The 24,000-nt window shown below is 49.4% G+C and overlaps 1 non-coding gene across 1 annotated transcript; it reads right to left on the bottom strand.

Moving 5' to 3' along the window:
- Positions 1-20,543: 20,543 nt before the first annotated feature.
- Positions 20,544-20,652, bottom strand: LOC112205821 (U6 spliceosomal RNA). Its single transcript, XR_002939904.1, has one exon. It is a non-coding gene; the product is annotated as a U6 spliceosomal RNA (small nuclear RNA).
- Between the last annotated feature and the right edge of the window lie 3,348 nt (positions 20,653-24,000).

Raw genomic sequence — 24,000 nt, 5'->3', positions numbered from 1 at the left:
TCTAAAGGGAGACTGAAGAAGCGGCAATCTCAGCTGACCCACGGCTGTCAGAGCTGAGGGGCAGTTCGTACCCGCTTCAGCCCGCCCAGTAGCCACCTCCAAGGAGGGAGGTGGGGACCTGGATGTGCAGTGGGGGATGCACAGGGACCTTCAACCCCACCCGGAAAGGGGAGGAAAAAAGCCGAGACAGGCTGGAGCAGATAAGGCTGAATGTGAATGCTCAGGGAATCTGGGTGGTAGGGTGAGGCTGCCAGTGATGTTCCTGGTTGTATTATATTTACTTTCTCTGGATTTTACTATTTAAAACAGAATCTAGTTCAATGAGCAACAGGGGAACCAAGATGGGATGTGGCCGGGGGCTTTGGTCACACAGGGGCAAGCTGGTGCTTCATTCCAGACCTCTCTGACCCCAAGCCACGCACACCCCAGCACTTTGGCCTCTTCTTCTCTACAGCAGGGACCGTCACCCACCCTACAGACTCCAAGTCATTATGATGGTCTTTAAGGTGATGCCCACAGAATCACACCTTATGGGCTGTCTCCTACCCTCTGTGTCAGCAAGAAAGCTTGCTTGAGCAAATATAAGATAGTGGGGCTTACGAAAACAGCAAGAATGAACAGCAGATGCCTCACAGCTGGGAAACACCAGCCGGCCAGGGAGCCTGGTCTCCAGCAAGGGTCCTGCTCGTGTGTCAGCGCCTCCCGCACCTTGCCTGCAGGACCGACCCGGAGATGGATGCCTTTAGAAATCCTTTCTCCCGGGCCCCTCCCACCTCTTCTTTTACATTCGTTTGCATACTTGGCTCTTTGCACCTAGAATCCTCTGTTATCCTAAAAGTCAGAGAGCATCCATTGTCCTCGCCAAGGGAAATCCCCAGATCCACCTCCTCTCCCTCCCCTGGCTCCGGGCCCTTTCCTGTCACCCCTGTAATCTTCAGAATCCAAACTGTCTTTGCATATTTTGTGTCTTCCTCTCCAAATCTGACTGCTCCTGCCATCTAAGTCTAGCTCCCACCCCTGCAGCGCCATCCCTGAGCTCTCTGACATGCGGGTCTCCTGCCCATCCTCAACCTCAGTGGCCGTGGCTGAATCCTCCTGTAATCCCCTTAATCTGACCTTCATGGTACAGGCTCATCAGAGGAAACACGGCCCATCACACCAAGCAGGCATGACTAGGCCACTTCTTCAGATCCCTGGAGGACTCTGGAGGTGGGCAAGCTAATGGCTGCGTTTGCTGCCTCGTCCTCCTGACCCTCGGGAGTCAAGGTCAGGCCCAGCTGCCCTCAGAGCCCCTCTTGGCTTCCATGTCTGTGAAGAGCGGGGAGTGTTCTGGCACAGGAGGCCGGCTCGCACAGGCCTGGATGGAAAGGAAGCCCCTATGAGTCAAGGGGAAGTCCAGAGACCCACTTGAGGCAGGCGTCTGCTTGAAGAGTGCCCTAAGTGAGCGTCAAGTGGGGAAGCGTGTCCTCTGAACATCCGGACTGTTCCGTTCTGAGAGTGGGAAGGCTCTTGGCTGGGCTGGAAACGGATCATTAGGAGTCTGAGAGGAAGAAGTGGAAAGGCAGCATTTTTGGTGCTTTTCCCAGGAGCGTGGAGTGTCTGGCTTGGGCAGAGCCCAGGAAGATGTCAGGACCCACCCAGCCCACGTGCTGAATGTGGGGACTGGTCCCACTTCTCCATTTATGATGTGATATCCAAGAGAGACACAAAGAAAGCCTTCTCATAAAGCAACCCCTGAACACTTGGTGAGATCCAAGGTCATTTGGCACTTGATCAAGGGGTCATTTAAGCTTCAGCCTCCTCCTTCCTTTTCATGGCCACACAGGGTGCATGGGACAGTAAGTCACCCACCTGCAGCAGGGAGCATAGGACTGGGACCCGGCTGGAGGGTGGCTGTGACCCAGGATTCCAGCAACCTCACCAGGTGAGATCGGCAACCCTCCCTCCTTCTCCCAGCCTCAGCATCCCTTGTATCAGTAAAAGACAAGGATTGGGCTAGGAGGCTTCTAAAGGCTCTTGCAGTTCAGGAAGTGCAGAATTGGGCCCTGTACTTGCACAGGTTTGAAAATAAGTGCCTCACTTCTCTCACCTTAATCCTGGCCAGCGGTCCTATCTTTATTTGAAATTTTGATATTTTATTCATCACGGATTTCTTTTTGCTTTAATTTTGATTTTTTTTAAATTAATAGACAATTCTTTTAGAGCAGTTTCAAATTTACAGAAAAATTAAATGGGAAATACAGAGTTCCCATGCATCCAATTGAATGCATCCAATTCATGAATGTATTGTAATGTAGGCATTGACACATTAGAATTGATATTGATTAATATCAATAGTATTGACTAGTATTGATACCTTAGTAGTAACCGAAGTTCACGGTTTACATTAGGGTTCATTCTTAGTGTTGTATATTCTGTGGGTTTGGTAAATTTATAATGATGCGCCTCTACCATGATAGCATCATACAGAATAGTTCCTCTGCCCTCAAAATCCCCTGATCTCACTTATTCATCTCTTTCCCCTCTCCCCTGTTCCCAACCCCTGGCAACCACTGATCTTTTCACTGTCTCCACAGTTTTGCCTTTTCCAGAATGTCTTATCGTTGGAATCATACAGTCTGTAGACTTTTTGGATTGGCTTCTCTCACTTAGCAATGTGTATTTCAGGTTCCTCCAGGTCTTTCTGTGGCTTGGGAGCTCATTTTTTTTTGGCTGAATTATATTCCATTGTCTGGATGTACCACAGTTTATTCATCCATCCACCTACTGAAGGACATCTTGGTTTCTTCTGATCCCTGTCTTTATTTGAAATTTTGATATTTGGTTTGCATTAATTGTGATGTTTTTAAAATTTTTCACTTAAATTTTATTTTTCTTGATCACTAAATTTTTCTGGTTCCTTGTAAGTTTTGTGCATGAGGCATGCTCTAATCCTGGCCCTGGTCTTACCTCTGTTTGCTCAATATTCAGAAGCGAGGGAAAGGCAGGTGATACCAAGCATGGAGCAGAATCCAAAAGACACAGCCCAGTACAGGTCTGGGCACCAGGGGGCTCTGAAGCACCTTTAGGGGAGTCCTTGGAAATACTGATGGGCCCCTTCTTCCCCATTACCTCTGCTGTCCCCTACATCCCTCACTGCTTCTAAGCTCCTCCCCTGTCCTCTCGGCTGGATATCCAATCTTGGATAGCAATGCCAAGCCCTGTCTTCCCAAGCAGCTGCTTCTGCCACGTCTCCCTCCTTAAGAATCCACACAGCCCCTCAGTGCCTTCTGCATCTGGTCCAAACTCCTTGGCATTGGAGGCCCGTGCTCAGCCTGCCATCCCCATACTTGGGTTTTCCACAGGCTTCGGCCACACTGGGAAGCTTTACTTGCTCTCCCCTGCCTCCCCTTCAGGCTTTTGTTCGTGCCATGTCCTCACCTTGGGACACCCTCTTCAAGAAATGACAAGGCATCATGGAGGGCTCAATCCTTTCTGAACCAGAGATCTTTCTTCAAATAAAACAGTTCTTGAAAACCTTACATATAAAACAAGTCCAAACAGATCTGTTCTGCCTGGAGCAGGTGGATTCCCTTTTCTTCCCTGAGGCACCACCCCCAGAGCATGGGTGAGTCTGAGAAGCGCTGATAGAGAAGACCCAGTCTTCAGTGACAAATTGCCTGAGCTGGAGCCCTGGGCTTCCCCCACATGCCCTTTGTGGCACTCCAGCCACAAGATCAGGAGTCCTGCTGCACTGAAAGCCCTGGGTCTGGTGCATCTGTTCTCCTATTAGACCCAGAAACTTGTCTCATTGTCCCTCCTTCATCAGTCTATTTATTTACGCAACCAGCATTTACTGAGCACCTACTGATTCTGCTACCATTTATGGAGTGCCTACTATGAGCCAGGTACTATTCCAGGCACTGGGGATGCAGGAGTGAATGAAATAGACAAATCTCTGCCCTCCTTGAGCCGACAATGGAGTGAGGGGAGACAGGTAAGAAACAAAACAAATAAATACAGTACATGGAATAATTACAAGATGGTGAGTGCTGTGGAGAAAAATAAAGCAGGGATGAGGCATCCCAATTTCAAGGCAGAGGTCAGGGAAGGCTCCCTGGGAAGATGACATTAGAACCAAGAGTTGAAAGCTGTAAGCACAAGCTGGGAAAGAGAACTCCAGGCTGCGGGTAGAGCGAGGATCCAGGAGCATGTCTGGCTCACTGGGGAAAAGCGAGGAGGCCCGCATGGTGGGGGCTGTATGAGCAAGAGGGATTCGGGGAGGAGGGGAAAGGAGGACACCACTCTGCCACGTAGGGCCTAGTAGGCATAGTAAGGTCCTTGGCTTTTTCCAAGTAATAATTAGAAGGTTTTAAGAAGAGAAATAGCAAGATACAACTTGGGTTTTTAAAAGAAGGTCCCGATCGAAAATTTCCCACTGCTCATCAGATCCTTTCTACCTTGCTCAGAGCCCCAGGAGACTGATGGATCTGAGACAATTACATCCCAGAGCAGATCCAGATTTTGGGAGGCTTAAAGTTTAGACAATTTGTGTGGTCTTGTTTTAAAAAAGAAAAAAAGAGGCTGGGTGTGGTGGCTCACACTTGTAATCCCAGCACTTTTGGAGGCTGAGGCAGGTGGATCGCTTGAGGCCGGGAGTTCAAGATCAGCCTGGGCAACATGGTGAAACCCTGTCTCTACAAAACAAACAAAGAAACAAACAAACAAACAAACAAACTAGCTGGGCATGGTGGCACATGCCTGTAGTCCCAGGTACCTGGATGGCTGAGGTGGGAGGATTGCTTGAGCCCAGGAAGTAGAGGTTGCAGTAAGCCAAGATCACGCCTCTGCACTCCAGGCTGGGCAATAGAGTGACACCCCATCTCCAAAAAAGAAAGAAAAAGAAAAAGAAAGAAAAAAGAAACAAAGAATACAAAATTACAAGTAAAAGACCTGCAAGTCGGCTGGGCATGGTGGCTCATGCCTGTAATCCCAGCACTTTGAGGGGCCGAGGCAGGTGGATCACCTGAGGTTGGGAGGTGGAGGTTGCAGTGAGCTGAGATTGTGCCATTGCACTCCAGCCTGGGCAACAAGACTGAAACTCCAGCTCAAAAAAAAAAAAAAAAATTAAAACAAAACAAAACAAACAAACAAAAACCTGCAAGTGAGAGGCCTGCGGCTTAAGCTTCCTTAAAGTCTTACTAAATTTGCTTTGACAATACTATTCAAGCTTCTTTGCCCTCTGGCTTCCAGCTGGGTTCAGCCAGGGGCAGCTGTGGCAGGAGATGGGAGGGCATGGGGAGGGAACAGTTGGGGTGCTTATTGTCTTGGTGGTGGCAGTGTCTCTCAACTGAAGGCACAGCTGCTGTGGGTGGCCCCTCTGACAGCTCCAGCTCTTGCTGGGTCCCAGTTGCCCCAGGAGCTTGACCATCCCTGGCTGGTTTCTTGGCTAATGGAGTCTTCTTTGAAATGCTCCGCTTCTGAGTGTTCCAGGACCCAACTTGTACACTTACTCTGGCTGCTCTGTTAAGATTGGGCAGCTGAGGTAGATCCAGGAGGCCACTGCAAGAACCCAGGGCAGAGAGCTGATGGTGCTGGCTTGCCTCAAGGTGGTAGCAACAGGAAAAGGATGATGCTAAGACTTTTGATCTGGATGCCTTCTCCTGCACCCTATACACCAGCGTAGAGTATCATGGAAACCCCATAAACTCATTGACCAGGACCCCACTGTTTCCTAACTCTCTGACTCAACCTTTCTAAGCCTCAGCTTCCCCATGGGTGAGAGGGAGATTGAAGAATACTTCCCTTGAAGAGCTCCTGAAAGCAGCCAACCCATCACAGGTACTCAATGGATGTTTTCCTTCAAGATCCTCCCAGTCAGTCTCTGCTTTCTCCAGAAGCTTCTCCTGATCGATCCAGACACACAGAATGAGCAACTGCTTCCAAAGCTTCTGTTGCATCCACAATAAGAATCAAAACATTTCCGACTTGATGCTTTCTACCATTTTCTGTGATGTCAGCGTTTGGTCTCTCCAGTTTGATTTTAGACTTTGGCAGGCTGCAAACTCTGTCCTCTCCTGAACATCCCCTGGAGCGCAAGTACAGTGACATCGACCACAGCAGCAGCATTTACTGAGCCCATCACATGCCGGGAACTGTCCAACTTTATATACATTATATTTTTTAATGTTTTATCTTATTTTTAATTGACAAGTAGTAATTGTATATATTTATAAGGTACAATGTGATATTTGGATACATGTATATATTATGAAAGGATCAAATCAGGCTAATTAGCATATCCATCACCTCAAATTTTTATCATTACTTTGTGGTGGAAGAATTAAAATCCTTTCCTGTAGCTATATTGTAATGCAAGCCCATTATCTTGTCTAATCCTGACAACAATCCCAGAAAGTAGGCAGTAATAGCATCCTCACATAAACAAGAAAACTGAGGTGCACAGTGGTTAAGCAACCTGCCCAAGGTTACACCTCACAAGTGTGGATCAAGGATTCAAACCCAGATCCATCTGACTTCATAGCCAGCCATTTTAATTACTGCACAATGCTTCCTTTTTATCCACATAAGCACTCAAGAAATATTTACTTATTGATTAATTGGTAGACTCTGCACATTAATACTTCCAAGACTGTCTCTTTGTATGTCAGTCTGTTTTCCCCAAATGCCAACTCTACTGAAAAATGTATTGATCATTCCCTATAATAATTTGTCATCTGGTGATTGGGGTTTACAAACTGCCAATTGCCCAGAAGGAGAATGGGAATTTGGGCTGTTCAAATAGCCTTTTTTTTTAGGAGTGGGAGTTTGTCAACCGCCTTTGTAGCACACGTCTGTTCCCCTGCTGCAGGGCATGCTGGGGGAAGGGACTATCCTGCCTGATGATGGGGGGTGATCTGGGGGCCCTGGGACCCTGGGCCTGGCTGCTGGACTCTTCCCCTCGCCTACTCCAGCCCCAGAGCCAGCTGGCTGAGACAGACATTGAGTGATATCTCAGGATAGATGCCTGTCAAGTGCTTCTCATGTTGTGACAGTAGGCAATTATGATTTATTTCACAAGAAATCAACAATAAACTTCAGCAAAGGAAAAAAAAAGATCAGAGAATTTAGGATGACAAAAGCACTTGAAGGAATTTTGTTGATGGATTTTTAACTGGAAGATAGAGAAGGAAATATTTTAAAGGAAGAAATACACACATACGTGGAGAATCCCTAAATCTGCACTATCCACCTCTCCCCATCTCTGACAGCCAAGGAATTTCTCAGCTTCTAAAGCCCTGATAAAAAATCTGACGTCCTTCAGGAAGTCCTCCAGATTTCTCAGCTGGATATGACGACTTGGTCCTCTGAGCCTTCTCTCTCCCTTTATCTACCCCTGTCTAAAGGCACATCCATTCCCACCTTAGCTGGGAGCTTTTTGTGAGCTCATCCAGCCTATCTGCTCTTTCAGAGATGAGGCAATGAAATGGCCTATGTGTGGTGAGCACATGTCTATGTGCTGTTTTGTGCATGGTACAGTTCAATAAATAAAATATGTGTTCATGCACATGTGTGTCAGTATTGGTGTCCAGCATCCTCAGGGTAAAGCAGAGGTCAATCACCCACCTTACAGTAGGAATGAATTTGTCAACATGATTCCAGTGGGAGAAGAAGAAACAAATAACTCCCAGAGGCCTCTCTCTGTCCAGTTCTGCATCATTGGTTGAGAAACCTCACCCAGCAGGCTAGTCCCTCGCCCTGTCTACACCCCAACCTTCCCCATCCTTCCTCTCTGAAAATAATTACAAACAATTTCAAATTCTGCATGAAAAGTGTTTGTTTCTACCTAGATGTTTGACCTGACTATAAATAGAGTATAATTTTGTTTTAGACATTGAAATTAGAGAACCAAAAGCATTCTATTATGTTAGTAACCATAAGCAAGAAAGCCAGAGGGAGAAAGAGCTGTTGATAAGCATGGGTTTGAGTCAAAGAGGCTGGGTTTCAAATTCCAGCCTTGCTATTTCTGAGCTGTATGAATGCAGGCAAGCCACTAGGTTTCCTGTTCTATAAAGTGGGGATAGTATCACCTGCCTCTGAGAACTGTTAGAGATTAAAGAGATGTTGCTTGTAAAGCTCTAGGCACAGTGTCTGCTTCATGGTAAGCCCTCAGCACAGAGAATCACACTCGTTGGGGCAGAAAGCTGGGGTCCATCCGAGGTCGCATTCCACGTCTGACTTTGGGCCAGTCATTCCCTTCCTCTGGTCCTTGGTTTCTCTACTGATCAAACAGTTGGGAGGGATGGCTCTGTGTCTCTTCTGTGTCTAAATGTCTATGAGGAAATGTTTCTCTCACTTATTTAGACCCGGGAAATATGCAGCAGAGAGAGCAAGTGCATTGCGCAGAGGCAGGCGGCCCATGTTCAAGTCCTGACCTCATCGCTTCTAGCAGCGTGGTCTTGAGGAAATCACTTAACTTTTCTTAGCATTCGTTGCCTCATCTATAAATAAAGACAATCATAACTATGTAACCTTTATAAATTCAGGGCCCCATGTGGTCCAGTCCAATTCTGCAGCCAAAAATAATTGAGAAGGAATTCCATTTTTACTAGAAACTCTCAAATTATACACAATAACTTTCCCCCGCAAAATCGCTTTCTTCACTCCCCAATCCTCTTGCCATCTCCCCAGTTGCTCTGAAACATCTCACACAGTGTGATCATGAAGTGCTCCCCGCAGTGCCATGTGCACAGGACTCTTCTCCTCCCCTTCCCTACCCCTCCCTCCACTTTAGGAGAAGGTTGGAGGAGGTAAGCTCAGAGGGTTTATTCAGAATTCTCTATTGGAAGAAGGTAGAGCAGCTTACTATGTGAATATTCCCAAGTAAATGAGGAAATCAGTTTCATCCTGTCACTCCTAAGCATCTGCAGGGAGGGTGAAATTAGATCATTTATATTAAGCAGTCAGCCCAGTGTCTGACACATAGGAAGTGCTTGAGATACAAGAGTCATCATTAATAGTTGTTGTGAACCTGCTAGTTCACTCAGACCCATTCCACACCGCCACCCTTCCCACCATCACTTCCCCCATCTGTCTATCTCTCTCTGTGCTAGCAGGTTCTCCAGAGAAACAGAACCAGTAGGATGTATAGAAATATACAAAATGAGATTTATGATGAGGGATCAGCTCATGTGACTAGGGAGGCTGAGTCCCTCAGTCTGCTGTCAGCAAGCTGGAGGCCAAGAAAAGCCAGTGAAGTAATTCAATCTCAGTCCAAAGGCCTAAGAAGGGAACCAGTGGGGTAAGTCCCAGTTTGAGTCCTAAGCCTGAGAATTGTGGGGCCGATGCTGTTGGTCCTAGGCTGAGTCTGAGGGCCTGAGGACCCGGAGCACCGTTGTATGAGGGCAGGAGGAAAGGAATGTCCCAGAGAGCAAATTCGCCCCTCCTCTGCTTCTTGTTGTAAACAGGTTCTCAGAGGCCCTCATGATGCCCACTTGCATTGGTGAGGGCAATCATCTTTACTCAGTCTATGGATTCCAATGCTAATCTCTTCCAGACACCCTCACAGACACACCCAGCAATCATGTTTTACCAGCTATCTGGGCATCTCTTGGTCTGGTCAAGTTGATACATAAAATCGACTGTGGCAACCTCCTTCCTGTCACTAAGCTCCATCCCGCTCACAAGTCATATCCCATGCTGTGCCTGGAATGTCCTTCAGCAGTTCCAACTCCTCCACCAGCCCTTCCTGTCTCCCAGGAAGGGAAGTGTTTCTGGTCCTGGCACACACACCCTTGGGTGTCTGAACATGTCCTTCTAGTAATGCCAAGCTGCCTCTCCCCTTCACAAAAGGCCCTCCCACTACTGTGGGCACATAGACAAACACGCTGGTTGGCTCATCAGTGTCGCAGGGGGCCCCCGAGGTAGCTGCTGGTGATTCGGAGTGGATGAGTCCCCCCATCTCGGAGTGCAGCCCATAGGAAGACCAGGGCTGAGTCTCCATGGATCATCTGGTCCTAGTCAAGGAATGTGTGAGAAAGGAGCACCAGGCCTGGAGTGAGGCTCAGAGAGGAATGCAAGAGAAGCCAAGGACCTTAGCATGCTATGAGGAAGGCAGAGCCTCTGAGAATCGGTGGCATTGTACAATGGGCACTGAAAAGCATAAGATTCACTGAGTATTGAGAGAACCATCTCAACCTCATTTAAGGCAAAAGAGTGACGTTGAACTTTGTGCTTTCCATTTTGTCTATTTTCCCACCCCAGCTCAAGACCAGGCCTTCCTAGCGGCTCTCTTTCACCTTCTATCAAACTTTGACCTTAAAAACCTTCATGTCCCCACACGTGGCATAAATGACCAAGAATAGAGCATGATGTAAACCCACCTCCCATTCAAGGGCACATGAGTATCCTAACCAGGCCCAAAGCCTTACAAAATCAATGATGTGCTAATGGGGAAACGCCAAGCTTCATCTGCAGACAAGAGAAGTATTGGGGGTTGGGGCATGGAGAGGCCTTCTCAGACCCAGAAATTCCTCTTTATAGGGAAGCCAACCAGTTCATGCTGCATAAAGCCAGGTCTTGTTGAGGATGTTAACATTGATGGCAAGTGGTTGAAAATAATGTTTAACAGGAGGAAATACTTTTAATCCCTTCTGGCAGGAAAATAAAACCCCAAAAATGCACTTTTTCAGCTGGGTCCATGGTCACTGTTGATGTCCACGTGGGAAATTAGTGGTAGTGTGAAAATAACTAGCAGGCTTGGGGGACCTGACAACCCACATGTCACCAGTGAGATGAGGACATCCAGACCCCAAATGAGGCCATAGAAACAGCATCCATGGTGAGAGAGCAGAGAGCCCACTAAACTCTGGGATGCTCAGGGCCCACAGTGAAATGCCATCATGAGGAAGAACAGGGAGCCTGGCCAAGAAGTTCCAAATTCCTGTTACAGAAGGATTCTTGGAAGGGCTCCAAGGAATCTGCCCAGGAGAAGAAAAGACTGGTGGCGTTTGATGAGCGATGAAGCTTGAGGAAGGATAGAGAGTTCTGTTAAGGAGCTGACAGAGGTATATGAGGTTTGAGTATTTGCAAAGCCCTCAAGCAGACTGACAGCTGGAAGTCACAGGGACATGTGTTTCAGTGAGGACACAGGTTTCCATAGGAAGAACCCTCTAACAGCCAGAGCTGCCCAGAACAGGAAGACTTACTGGATATCCACTTGGAGAGGGCAGACTAGCAGGAAGGGGAGCTCTGGGCATTGGACAGTTGGGTGAATGTGTAGATGGGTAGGTGGAAGGATGGATGTACAGATGAACAGATGTATGAATGGATAGATAGACAAGCAGATGTATGTATGCATATATGGACAGTTGAACAAATGTATGGACACATGGATGAACAAGTATCAGTGAATGGGTGGATGGAGGGACACACAGGTAGATGTATGTAAGGATGGATGGATGATGAGTGGATGCCCTCAGAGCTGCCCTCCTATTCTGAGAATCCACAAATATCTCATAACTGGGGCAAGGAATACCCATTCTTTGGGATTTCACAGATCAGTAAAATATAGGGGACTGGCATAAAGTTACCAGCTTTTAACTCAGTCAAGTTAAGAACATCAGTGTAACAACCAGCATCTATTGAAAAAGATGAAATGGACTAGAATGGAATAAAGAGCAGTCTTTCCCAAGCAAGAATCATTGAAACCTCCCTTCTCTCTCTCTGTCTCTCTCTCCATTCACACCCACACACACATACACACACACACACACACACGTATATATCTGTGACATTAATTTTACATTAATATTATATATTATATTGTCTTCATTTTTCTTATTTAATAAACCCAGATTTGAGTGCATAATAATATATGCATTAGTGATTTATGCATACATTATTTGTGATTTTCAAATACATTTCCTGAGCCACAGACCATCATGTGTAAAAAGGGATGAATTTATACCAGTGGTCAAAAATGTCATGGCCTTGGAGACCAGGCAGACAACATAAGTAAAGCAGGTGGAGCATGGGGATTGTGGGTCAGTGAGGAGCAGCGGAAGCCACATTCACCTGACATCTTCAGTTCCACTCACTGTCACCACGCAGGACAGCAAATTGCACGTTGCTGGCTAGATTTTCAGATCTATCAGGAGAAGCTGGAAGTATACATTTTATGGGGAATGTCTTGATTTCAAAATGTCTGCATTAATTTTTTTAAATTGCCCTGTGTTCAGGCCAGCATTGTTTAGCCAAGCAAAACACACACACACACACACACACACACACACACACACACACACACCTGCGGGTCGGGTTTGGGCCGTGTGCCATGGCTTTGCATAGAGTTTGCAAACTCATAGCACCTGGGCCAAACCCGACCCGCAGGTGTGTGTGTGTGTGTGTGTGTTTGGGAGTTGGGATGGGAAGTGATGGGAAAAGGTACTAAAAAGAACAAGCAAAGAGCTTCTCTGGTTACTACTGGGGTGAGTGGGCACCAAAGAGGGCCACCAGATTCCTCCTGCTACTAATGGTTTCTCTGCAGTCTATTTCCAGAAGAGCTGTAATCGGGTTCCCAACAACCTATGATTTACATCCCGGCCGGTGTAAAAGATATTGTGCGGAGTCTTCCGAGTGTGCTCTGTGTGTTTGTATAAATCTCCCTACTCAAAATATCTCCCACAGTTGACTGACAGCCCATGTAATTTAGCAGAAGGCTAAAAATTAAAATCTTCGAGCCTGCTGAGGGAGTGAAAGAATACAGTAACACTACGGTGCCGCCCCCTCGCCCAGGCCCAGGCTCGGCAGATGCCAGGGCTGTTCATTTTGGAGACGGAACAAAATATTTGTATTTAGATTTATTAAGTCATTATTCCACCATTTGTTCCAATGCGCTTTATTAAAACCAGATCTCATCTCTGTTTTGAAAGTATTACCTGATTTACATAAGCCGATCCCAGCCCTAATTATGGCTTCCTTTGGTGTCTTTTCATTCCGGGGGAGGCTTGCTCTCCCCCTCCTGTTTTTTGTCGCCTGCCTTTATGGCCCATATGTCTGCCTTGAGATAGCAAGCATCTTCAGCCTATAAATAGACAGTTCAGAACAGCCCTGCTGCCAGTTATCTGTCCACACATCAACATTACCATAATTGCAACAGTGAATGTGTAATCTCTCTAATCACACGTTCCAGTCGGAAAACTGGATTGGGTTTCATAAATTGTATAATTTGAGGCTTTCCTGAGCTAACCACTGGGCGGGCAGCCTGCTCTGGGCTTGTCTGTGCCCCTCAGCCTGGCCAGGCCTGCCCAGGGCGGTGTGGTGACACACAGCTGAGGCGGGCGCTTGGCTGTGGATAACGGCAGTGCCACCCTCTCTCCTAGGCGAGGCTGCCTGGGGAATATGAGAAGAACAACTTTTTGAGGACTATTGTGAGCCAGGCAGTTTGTACATGCTCTCCTCTTTTAATTTTCATTCTGTTAGCCTTTTGTGGAAAATACCATAAATATTTCCATTATACAGATGAAGACATGAAGGCTCAGAGAAGTTAAGTGAGGTTCCAAGGGTCACACAGCAAGTAGCTGCGACCCAAACTCAGGTCTGAGATGCCACATGCCACGCCCTTAACCACAGCTTTCATCTACAACATGGCACCATTGAAGGCTTCAGTGGATTTAATTTTTTCGTTTCTCCAAAATAATTGCATTTCTGTCATTTTAGCCAATTCTCAAAACCAACCAAGAGGATGTCTTTGTAGATAACAAAATTGAGACTCAGAGAGGTCAAGTATGCTGTCCAGGGTCACACAGCTCATGAAAGTAGAACTTGGATTCAATCCAGGGCCGACTGCCACGCCTGTGTCTGCCCTTCCTGACGCCTCCACAGCCCAGGGGCTCTCTGGGGATCCTTCTCTTGGTTTCAGAGCCTTCGTTTTCTTTGTCACCCTCTCAGAAGGCTGCCGTAATTGCACTAGTGTCAGTGGGCAGAGCCCTGGGGGAAAGTGGGGAGGGGAGAGGGGCCGGCCTCTGCCAGCTTCAGCAGAACCCCTGAGACAGCTCTCCCTTAGCCCGGTAGGGACTCAAGAAAACCACCTCTGAGGACCATCGGGGAGCTGCTGGGGAAACAGCTGCTGTTGTTTTGCATTACGAACTTCCTCGGGGCAATGTTATTCATGCTGAAGGTCCCCTGAGTGGCTGATGACACCCTCATAGATGGGCTGGTCCCCACAGACGAAGCTTCTGCTTCAGCTCTGCCCGGTAATTGCCAAGGCTTGCAAAATTTTAGATGTCTGTTAGCTGTTTTAAATTGAGTGCTAATCAGATGATGACGTTGTTACCAGGACAGTCTCTCAGGTCTCTCTTTCTCAGAAGGAACCATCTAATCCCACTCCCTTATTTTTTCCAGAGGAGGAAAATGACCCTGAGAAAAAGGAAGAGACTTGCCCAGGGTCGTAACTAACCCTGAGTTCTTTTTTGCAATGGGTATTGGGCTGCACGTGTGCATGTACATACACACCTCTTCCCACTCTCATCTCTATATGAATTGACTGGGCCTCCTGGCTCCTTCCTCCCAGTTTTGAAGCACTCCCTGCCAGTGTTCTGGATGGGAGACTGGGGACCAGAGCTCCTCTCCTCTGCCCCATTCCCAGAGTGCCAGAAAACTTCATTCTCACATGGTTGTCACTGCTCCTGATCCACGAAGTGACCTGGGGCTTTACTGAGTATCACAGCCTGGTCTGGGCCATGGAGAAGGGGACAATCAGGGTACCCTTTCATTTCTCCCGCACAAGGCCTCTGAGCCCCAAAGACAGTCCCAGAAACAACTGGGCTAAGTGGGGTGAGACCTCCCAACAGGAACTGCCCAGGGGATCCCATGGGAGCAAACTAGACGGGTGCTACTAAAAGTGTGGTCCACAGACCAATCAGCTGCATCGGCATCACCTGGGAACTAGTTTGAAATGCAAACTCACAGGCCCTACACCCAACCTACTGAATCATAATCCCTGGGGGAATATGGGGGAGACTCTGTTTCAATGGACCCCTTGGGGTTTTGGATGCACGCCTGGGTTTGAGAATGACAGTCTGGATCCAGCCCACCCCTGAATATCCTCCCCAGATGTGGAAGTCTTGAGGCTATGGATCCCAAAAGTGTGATGGCTTGGCCTAAAACAGAGGATGTCGGGAAAATAGAAAGCTCTGGTACCCTCCCTCTCAGCTGCACAGCCTCACCTCCCACACTCCTCACCGCAGTTTCCAGCTCCATGCACCCAAGACCCCTCCCTGTTCCGCCATGCTCTGAGCCTAACCTGTTCCCACTGCCAGAAATGCCTGCCCCACCCCACCTCCTCCCCACCCTGATGGTTCAGCCCCAACTCATGTCTCATTTGCATCTAACCAGAGCTGCTCCTGGCCTTTTCCAACCAGAATTCCTTTCTCCCTCCTGAGAGCTTCATTAGCACTTTAAAAATAATACTCCTTGAGCAAAACTCTATTGCCTGTGTTCTCTGAGCAGTGCATGGGTCTTCTCTGTACTCTTGAGTTCCTAGAGGCTCCACCACCTCTAGCAATGCCTGGCCACAGTAGGTACGCAATGCGTGCATGTGTGTGTGTGTGTGCGTGTGTGTATTGAACTCCAATTGCACTGACTGCAGGGTCCCCGAGGATCAGGGTCTGTGGCAAACTATGTGTTTGTTCCAGACCCACAGCAGATGTCATCATTTCACAACCAGCAAGGGCGCCAGGCTCCCTTCACCTTTCCTCCCGGGGGCCCTTACGGGTTGACCTCAGGGTTATCTCTCAGGTCACGTCAGGGAGCCCTGGCTCACCTTTCCTCCGCTGGTTTCCCCTAACACCCACCCATGCCAGCCTCTGGCCAACCCCACCCTGTTGAGACACGTCAGGCTGGGCCCAGTGCCTGAGGCACACCTGGGGGCAGCTGTGCTCAGTCCAGGGAGACGCCTGTGGTGTGACCTCCTGCATCACTCCTGACCCAGATCCGTAGAGCTTGTCCAGGGTGCTCACACAGCTCTCCTCTGGGCCCCACACAAAGTCTGCCCCTTCCAGGAAGCCTTCCTTGGTGCTCTGACCTAGGAAGCAGGAGATGTGGGTTCTCTCACACGCCCCTTTCCCACGTCCCAGCAGGCTCATGCCCAGATCCTCGGTGCCTCAGGACTACAGAAGCTTCCTTAGTCACAAGCAGGGAGACTTACCTGCCTGAAGGCAGCAAGTTGGCCCCATGGGCTGCTAGCTCCACATCCAGAAACAAACTTTATGAAGTCGGATCTTATTCCGACTCCCACCTACCCCCACGGACCCCCACTTCTCTGAGTCCTGCTCACTGGCGGGAGTGGGGTGCTCACCTCATTTGCTCCCTGCTGCCTCAGGGAGCTTGCACGTGCTCTTCCCTCTGCCAGCAATCCCCTTTCCCTAAGCATTTCAAACACAGTACTGGGAACTAGTGGCGAGTGCAGCAGATGCAGGGACTTGGCTGGGAGTGGGATGGAGAAGGAGGACAATTGTGCGATGAAATGGCAGGACATGGGAAAATACAAAATAATAAACATCAAAAGTGCTGTCACTAATCTGCTGGGTGACTTTGAGTGAGTCCTTTTCCCATCCTGGGCCTGAGAGATAAAAGGCTTGAATTCCGTATTGCCACAGCATCATGCTCCAATCGTGAGAAATAACTCAGTGATATGTGCGTGGAGGGGGAGGGCCCGTGCATATGTGATAGAGAGACAGAGGTGGGGGGGATTCCTCCAAGCACACATGGGCCCATTTAACCAGATTCTGCTTCACCTTCTTTTCTTTAATCCCCAGAGATGTGGCTTGCTCAGTGAACTGCCACTAAGTGCTCCCTAGGCACCCACTGGTGTCAGGTCCTCTGCTGGGGCCCTGCTTCCTACAGACAGGTCCCTTCCTTGAAGGGCTCATGCCTGACGATCATTAGCAAAGCCTTCCTGTGTCTAAAGGATCGCTTACTCCCTGTTTGCTCAGAGCTCAGGAGGCACAGCCTCACTAGGAGGTTTGGAAAGCACCCTGCGGTGGAAGGTACGTCACTGGCATGCAAATTGGGAGGCTTAGATGGCAGATAAAAGATTGGTTTGTGTCACAGGCAACCCCAGCCAGAGTGGTGTCTTGTTACGGTGCCTCTGGGCTGGACTCGGTGCCCCTGGAATGTGAACTAGATGCGCGGGGAGGTTTCCTGTTGATTCTTGTCCTGGCAGAGTGGTCCACTGGCTTAGCTGCTTCTCAAGTTGCACAACACCTGGGCCTCCCAGCGGGCGCTGCTGGTGCTGGAGGGGAGAGAAGCCTCCGCCTGCAGGGCCGGTGCCCTCCTCTGCCCACTGCCCGAGGTGAAAGGTGGATTCCCGGCCAGGCCCGGGTCAGGAGGTGACCCCAGCTCCTCCCCAGGAACTCTCCCTGGGAGGGGCCTGGTTGCTCTGAAGGGCACACGGCAGGGATGACACTGGCTAAGGGGGGAACCGTGGCAGGCCAGGGGAGGAGGGGGCCAGGCTGCTGTCCCTTCCTCAGGGGAAGGCTTGGAGCAGAGCCATTAGCCTGCCTGAATCCTAATATATGCAGGGCAACCTGTGAAGACCTTTCCCATATTCCCTGTTGGCCTCACCATGTAACTGAGAGGAAAGGTGAGGACATGGGAGATGAAGTGACTTGCCCTGGGATTGTTTTTTTCCAAAGTTCAGGGATCTGACCTCTAATCCAATGTCCTGTCTGAAGGGCTGTTTGCCTGGTTGGAGCTCCCCAGAAGCCGGCAAGAGGCAAATATGCATCAGTTCAGCAGGGCGAGGGGCAGCCCGGGCTACCATGGCCCATTTAGAGGGCTCAGCTAACTTCAGGGTGTCCTGAGGCCACCAGCCTGGCTGGGAATACTCTCCTGCCTTCCTTCCAGCCTTCAGTGGGAGCTGCGTCCAGCTGGGCAGTGACTCAGCAGCCCTCATTCCCACGTGTGTGGGAGAGCAGGCCTCTCTCCCGGCTGTCGGCTTGGCTCCGTTGGCCTGTCTGGGGGTGCCCCAGCAGTCAGCCTGCCATCAGCAAGGCCCTGGGGCTCAGGCCAGGCTTCCCACAGCTCGATCACAGAGTTTGCTTTCTTTCCAGCCCTCCAGCCTTTCCCCCTGAGACTGGAGGGCCACTTCTAAGTTCCTCTGGCCACCTCAACCGTCCACTCAGCCAGGGAGCCAGGCTGTGGGTGACTTCCTCAGCACTGTCCCAGAAACCCTGTGCAGTCCTCAGAAGCAGCCCACCTCCCAGAGCAAATAGCTTGTTTGCCAGGCTCACGGGCCTCCCCGCCTGCTCAGAGTGCGTCCTGTGGTGCATGAAGAGAAGGAACTAGGCAAAACCCAGGCAAGAAAACCAGGGAGGGAAGTGGATCTTGGCTGGACCTTTAACAGGATGTATGGGAGGGTGAGCTACGGTGAGACTGTGCAGGTAGGGCACTAGCCCATCTGCTCACGACCAAGAAAAACATCACCCCACATGCCCTGGCTCCAACCCCAGGGATGGCGGGATGGCGGCATTGGCATAGCTGTGGAAGCTTGAGCAAGGCTCGTAAATTCTCAGATCCCGTTTCACCATCTGTAAAATGGGCATGCTAATGCCTGTCAGCCAGGTTTGCTCTACACAACACATACAACCCTTTTTCTAAAGGGCTTGGTGGAAGGCCTGCTCCAACATGTTTCAGACATGGATATTGCTTTCCATCCTATGTGTGAGTCCAACAAGATTTGTGCAATCTTTTATTGGTCTCATTTCACGCTCATCATCCTGGGACCCTGTGGGAAAGGACCCATGAGGGACCTTGCAAATGCTGCCAGGCACTGCAAGTGCTGGCCACTGCTGCTGGTCCTCCCAGCAGCTCTCAGGGAAGCAGGGCAAGTGAGGAGCCTCGGTTGGAAACAAGAAATACTTTGCTGGCAGTCATTCCATAAGTTAGGACAACTACAGAAACTTTTATGGAGTACCAAGTATGTGTCAGTCACTGAGAGAGACACTTAGGGACACTGAGGTGCCTAAGACATGGTCCCTGCCAAAAACAGGCCTATGTGGCAGAGGAAGGAAGGAAAGAGAAGGGAACATGCAAACAACCTCCATCCCAGATAGGTGAAAAGTAGGCTGCGCATGAGGTATAGACACCTCGCCTGGGAAATCCCAATGCAGCGAGAAATCAGGGCTGCTCCAGGGGAACAGAAAAGGCTGCACGGAGAAGGAGCAGGAGTTTGCAGGGTGGAGAAGGGAGAGACAGGCCCCAGGGGCTCCAGTAGGGAGCACGTGCCTGGACTGACCAGGGGACGGGGTCTCTCCTAGAAGAAGACCCAGATGTACTGAGGCTCCTCCATGCCAGCACATTTGGCTCCACAGGTATTGCAAGACCCCCATGGGGTGTCGAGACACATCCTATGACCTAGATCTCTGCCTTCCAGGAACTGGTTGGGTGAGATGAGACTCATCCTGGGCATACGTAGAGAGCAATTTTTACCAGCATGTCTCCAACTGCAGGTGTGGCCTATGACATCTGATGTCACTTCCCTCCTCAGGTGACCCTGCCAGCCCCTCTGCAAAAGGGGGCATAGGCACACAATTTTGCACATCGTTTCCAGGGGCTCAAGGATGTCCCTCACCAGCCCATCTCCTTTGAGGAACCCTCAATGTGATTCAACTCCTGGGTTTTGCAGATGAGGAAACTGAGGCAGAGAAAGAATGTGCCTTGCCGAAGGTGTGTGGTGAGTCAGGACGGAATAGGCCTAGACTTTTGGCTTCTGACCCAGAGTTCTCCCATTGGTGCCTGCTGCGGCCACCTCCTCAATCTGTGCCTCTGCCCAGCTGCAGTTTTCGGCATCCTGCCTCATGACAGAGGGGACAGCATGCACTTTCTATCCATCTCAGCCATAGCCTCTTCCCAACCTGTAGCTCCCCTCTTGGTGAAACTGCCTTTGCGCTTTCTTCCCACGTGCACGGTCCGGCTGGTTCTCTGCATCCTGGTGTCCCATCTCTGGGAAAGACTCCACCATGCCCGCACTCACTCAAGTTGCACAGGGACATCTTTCTCCCCTTCTCCCCCTGCTCCCCCTCTATAGCCAACTCCTAGCTGGACTGGCCTCTCGCTGAAACCCAGTCCTTGCTGTTTATCAACAGGAATCCAGGCCCTCTTCACCTCTTGCTGTGGCCATTATCACAGCCAGAAAAATATTTCTAAAGCACATGAACATGTCACTGTTCAGCTTAAAATCTTGCAGAGGTGCGCTGCGGCCTTGAAAATTAAGTTCAAGCCCTCGGTGTTGTCTACAAAGCCCCCCATGGCCAGCACAACCCTTCCTTCCCATGTGCCTACATCCATTCTTGGCACCAGCTTGGCAAATGCTCCATGCCCCCAACCCCCTGAAGCCCATTTGCTCTGCTGCTCTTCCTATCCAGAGCAATAAGAGATGCATAGACCAGCTTCATACGTTTTAACCTTGAGGTTTGCTTGCATGCTTGTTTTTAAAATTCAGTTCCCTCTCGACGGCGATACTCTTAAAGGGGCCCATCCACTTTTCTACTTATGGGATTTTAAAAATCTATATGGAACACTTCATGAGTTTTGTCATCCTTGCACAGGGGCCATGCTAATCTTCTCTGTATTGTTCCAGTTTTTTAGTCTGTGTGCTGCTGATGCGAGCACTTTATGGTTTTAGAAGATAATCTTAGAACCTTACGCACAAGATAATCATTTGTAAACACTCCCACAGTAGTTTTCTTACATGGACTGACACAATTTTTTACATATAAGTACTTCTAGGGTCTGAAATTAAAGTCAGGACAAAGCGTAAATACAAGTGTCTATGACTAGCAACGTGTGCTGGCTCATTTGCTGATGAATAAATCGCTGAACCCAGAAGCTCAACCTAAAAATTTAACAGGAACAAGGGCTGATCTTCAAAGTCCCAAACAGTTCAAAGTTGGAAGAGTAATTAAAAGCCATGGAGATGTGCTGTCAAACAGGCAGATGAGAGCCTGGGATGCCCCTTCCTCTCTGCCTGGGCTTGGCTTGATGGCAGAGGTCACAAATGCAGCCCAAAACGGACCGCATTCCCTGGCTCTTAGAATTGGATCTTCAGCTTTCTAGAACAGCCCTTCCTGTGTTATGTCTGCAATGTGTAGAATCTGATAAGAAACTTGTTCCAAAGTTCAAAAACAACCGGACTTTGTAAATAGTTCCAAATAGAAGCCCTATTCATGCTGGGGAGGGAGTATGTGTGGGAGATGAGAAGGACCTTTACTCAGACAACCAGAGCGTTCCCGCTCCCAGCACCATGTCGGTGGACCATGGGCCACTTCACTTCTCTGCCCCTGGTCTCCCTACCTGCATGATGCGGATTATAACAGTACTTACCTCCTTGGGCAGGAGAATGATAATTCGAGTAAAACACGGAGCATACAGTATGTGCTCAGTAAATATTAGTTGTGGAAGTTGCCAATAAGACCAACAGTGTGAGCAGAACAGCCATATATTTAATCAATATACATTAAAAATAATTTTTGGCAGAATGAGAATATCTGAGCTGTGCAAGCAAATGGTACGGGCCAGCATCTAGAACTGCAGCTCAGGAAGGAGAACTCAAGCAGAGCTGAAAAGCCTGTGAGGAAGACAGATGGCAAGAGGAGTCGGCTGAATAGCGGCTCCCAAAGACAGCAGGTCCTAATCCTGGAGCTGTAAATGTGACCTCATTTGGAGAAAAAAAAAAAAAGTCTTTGCAGATGTGATTAAGTTAGAGAATTTGAGATGGGGAGATTATCCTGGATGATCAGGGTGTGTCCTAAATGCAATCACAAGTGTCCTTACAAGAGACGGGCAGAGGGAAATTTGACACACAGAAGAGAGACAGTGATGGGAATTGAGAAAGATCTGAAGATGCTGATATTGAAGATTGGAGTGATGAGGCCACAAGCCAAAGGATGCTAGCAGCTCCCAGAATCTGGAAGAAGTGAGAATAAATTTTCCCCTAAAGCCTCCAGAGGAAGCACAGCCCTGCCGGCTCCTTGATTTTAGCCCAGTGATGCTGATTTTTGACTTCTGTCCTCCAGAACTGTGAAATAAAGCTCTGTTGTTTTAAGCCACCAAGTTTGGGGTGATTTGTTACAGCAGCCACAGGAAAACCAGCCAGTATAATGGCTCATGAGGCCCATTTTACTTACGAGGAAATATAGACCCAGAGAGCAGCAGTGATTTGCACAGAGCCACACAGCACATTATTAGCCCCTTTGGCCAAGGCCAGACCAGGTTAACAGACCCTGAACCACTGCGCTCCTGCTTCCATCTGCCCTGCTTCCTCCTGGCCATGCTGGGACTGCTGGGAGGTCTTAGACTTGAGATACCTCTAGTTTCCACAGTGATGTGTAGTTGCCCCCAGGCGAATCTTGCTGGTGCCAAGCCCCAACCTGTGGCCACCATTGCCGTCAACCAGGATGCGTTCCCATTGCCTGTGTCACAGGCTGGTTCTGTGGGAGTGAACTCTGGGAGGGAGTTTGGGGTCCCAGGGGTTTATTAAAGATCTGCACCAGTGAAAGAAAAGGAGAGAAGTTGGATTAAGCCAAAGAAGATTGAAGGCAAACTGCAGTGCAGGTTTGACCAAGCCCCAGTCACCTAGCAGGGGGTCATCCTGTGTCTAGCTGAAGTAGCCAGGACTTTCCACTCCCATCCTGCTCAGTCACCAGATGCAGGCTACCCCAGGGAGGGCATGACTTCAAAGGAGGTGGGTGTCTGCAGCTGAGGTAGACACCCTGAAGGAGCTGACAGCTGGGGCTGCCTGCCTGCTACACTCCCTGCAGATGGGCAGCAGGGCCTTCTCGGGAAGGAGCTCCGAGTGTGTGGACCTACAGCTACCACTGTGCTCTGCAAACAAGGCAGGCATCTTCCATCAGCAGTTCCTAAATGGCTGGCCTCCCAGTGCAGGCCCCACACTGCAGAGCGATCTCACACTCTCCATAATTAAAGCGGGTTCTATGCTCACCTGGGAACTTGTTAGAAATGCAGAATGGATATTGGGCCTTACGTTCCATTTTGAGAACGAAGCTCTAGACCCAGACATCAAGGCCAGCAGTGGTCTGTTTTGGTCGGGAATGATTTTTGTATCTTTTACAAAGAATATGTGACAGAAAGTGTACGGCCCACAAGGCCTAAAATATTTACCAGGTGACCCTTTACAGATAAACTTTGTTAACCCTACTCTAGAAACTGGGAGTTATCTATGCATCTCTGTCTCAGTTTCTTCCTGTCTCCCTCCTGGCCATTCCAAATGGAAATAAAAAAGCATCCCAAGGCAATGGTAGGCAGCCCAGGCTGCTGTTTGGAGTCATCGAGGGCATTGCAGGGACCTTCAGACCTTCTGCCCCCGTCCCGCCATCTCCACAGCTGTGCCACCGAATGCCCGGCAGCACGCCTGCACCGCCGCTCCTCCTTGGCTCTGTCTGGGCTTCTTGTCCCCAGCATTCCCTTCTCCAATAGGCCTTTCATCTTTGCAGCTTTTTTTTCCCCAACATCCCTGACTCTCTTGTGAAATGCAAATTAGTTAGTATCTAATTACTCACTCGGTGCTACATGTAGAGCCTTCTCTTGTTAGGGTCCGTCCAACATCTCTCTCATCAGCTGAGAACTCAGCCCATTAGGAAAAATTCCTGTTTGGGGGAGGCAGGCAGTTCCTCGCCCCTCCCTCTCTCCCTCCCGGACTTGTCAACAACCACCTCAGCCATGGATTCCAGAAACACACCTGCCTGGGTGGGGTAGTTCCACCCACCACTCACTCTAATTACCAGAATCGCTTCTGGGAAGCAATTGTGCCAGGGCTGCGCTGGGCTCGGGAATGAGACCCAGCCCCTGCCCTCCAGGGGGCTGCGTGTGTAACCAGGCATGAGCCAGCAGGACCGTGGCTGATGAAATGAGGAACATGGCCTAGGGCATGGTGCAAGCTTTCAACTGCGATGGGCTGAGTTTCAACCTAGGAGGTAGATGGCGGAGAGCTGGAGTCCATGC

Source organism: Pan troglodytes, chromosome 16 (genome assembly GCF_028858775.2).
Source record: "Pan troglodytes isolate AG18354 chromosome 16, NHGRI_mPanTro3-v2.0_pri, whole genome shotgun sequence".
NCBI lineage: Eukaryota > Metazoa > Chordata > Mammalia > Primates > Hominidae > Pan > Pan troglodytes.
This window is presented reverse-complemented; position numbering and strand designations above follow the sequence as displayed.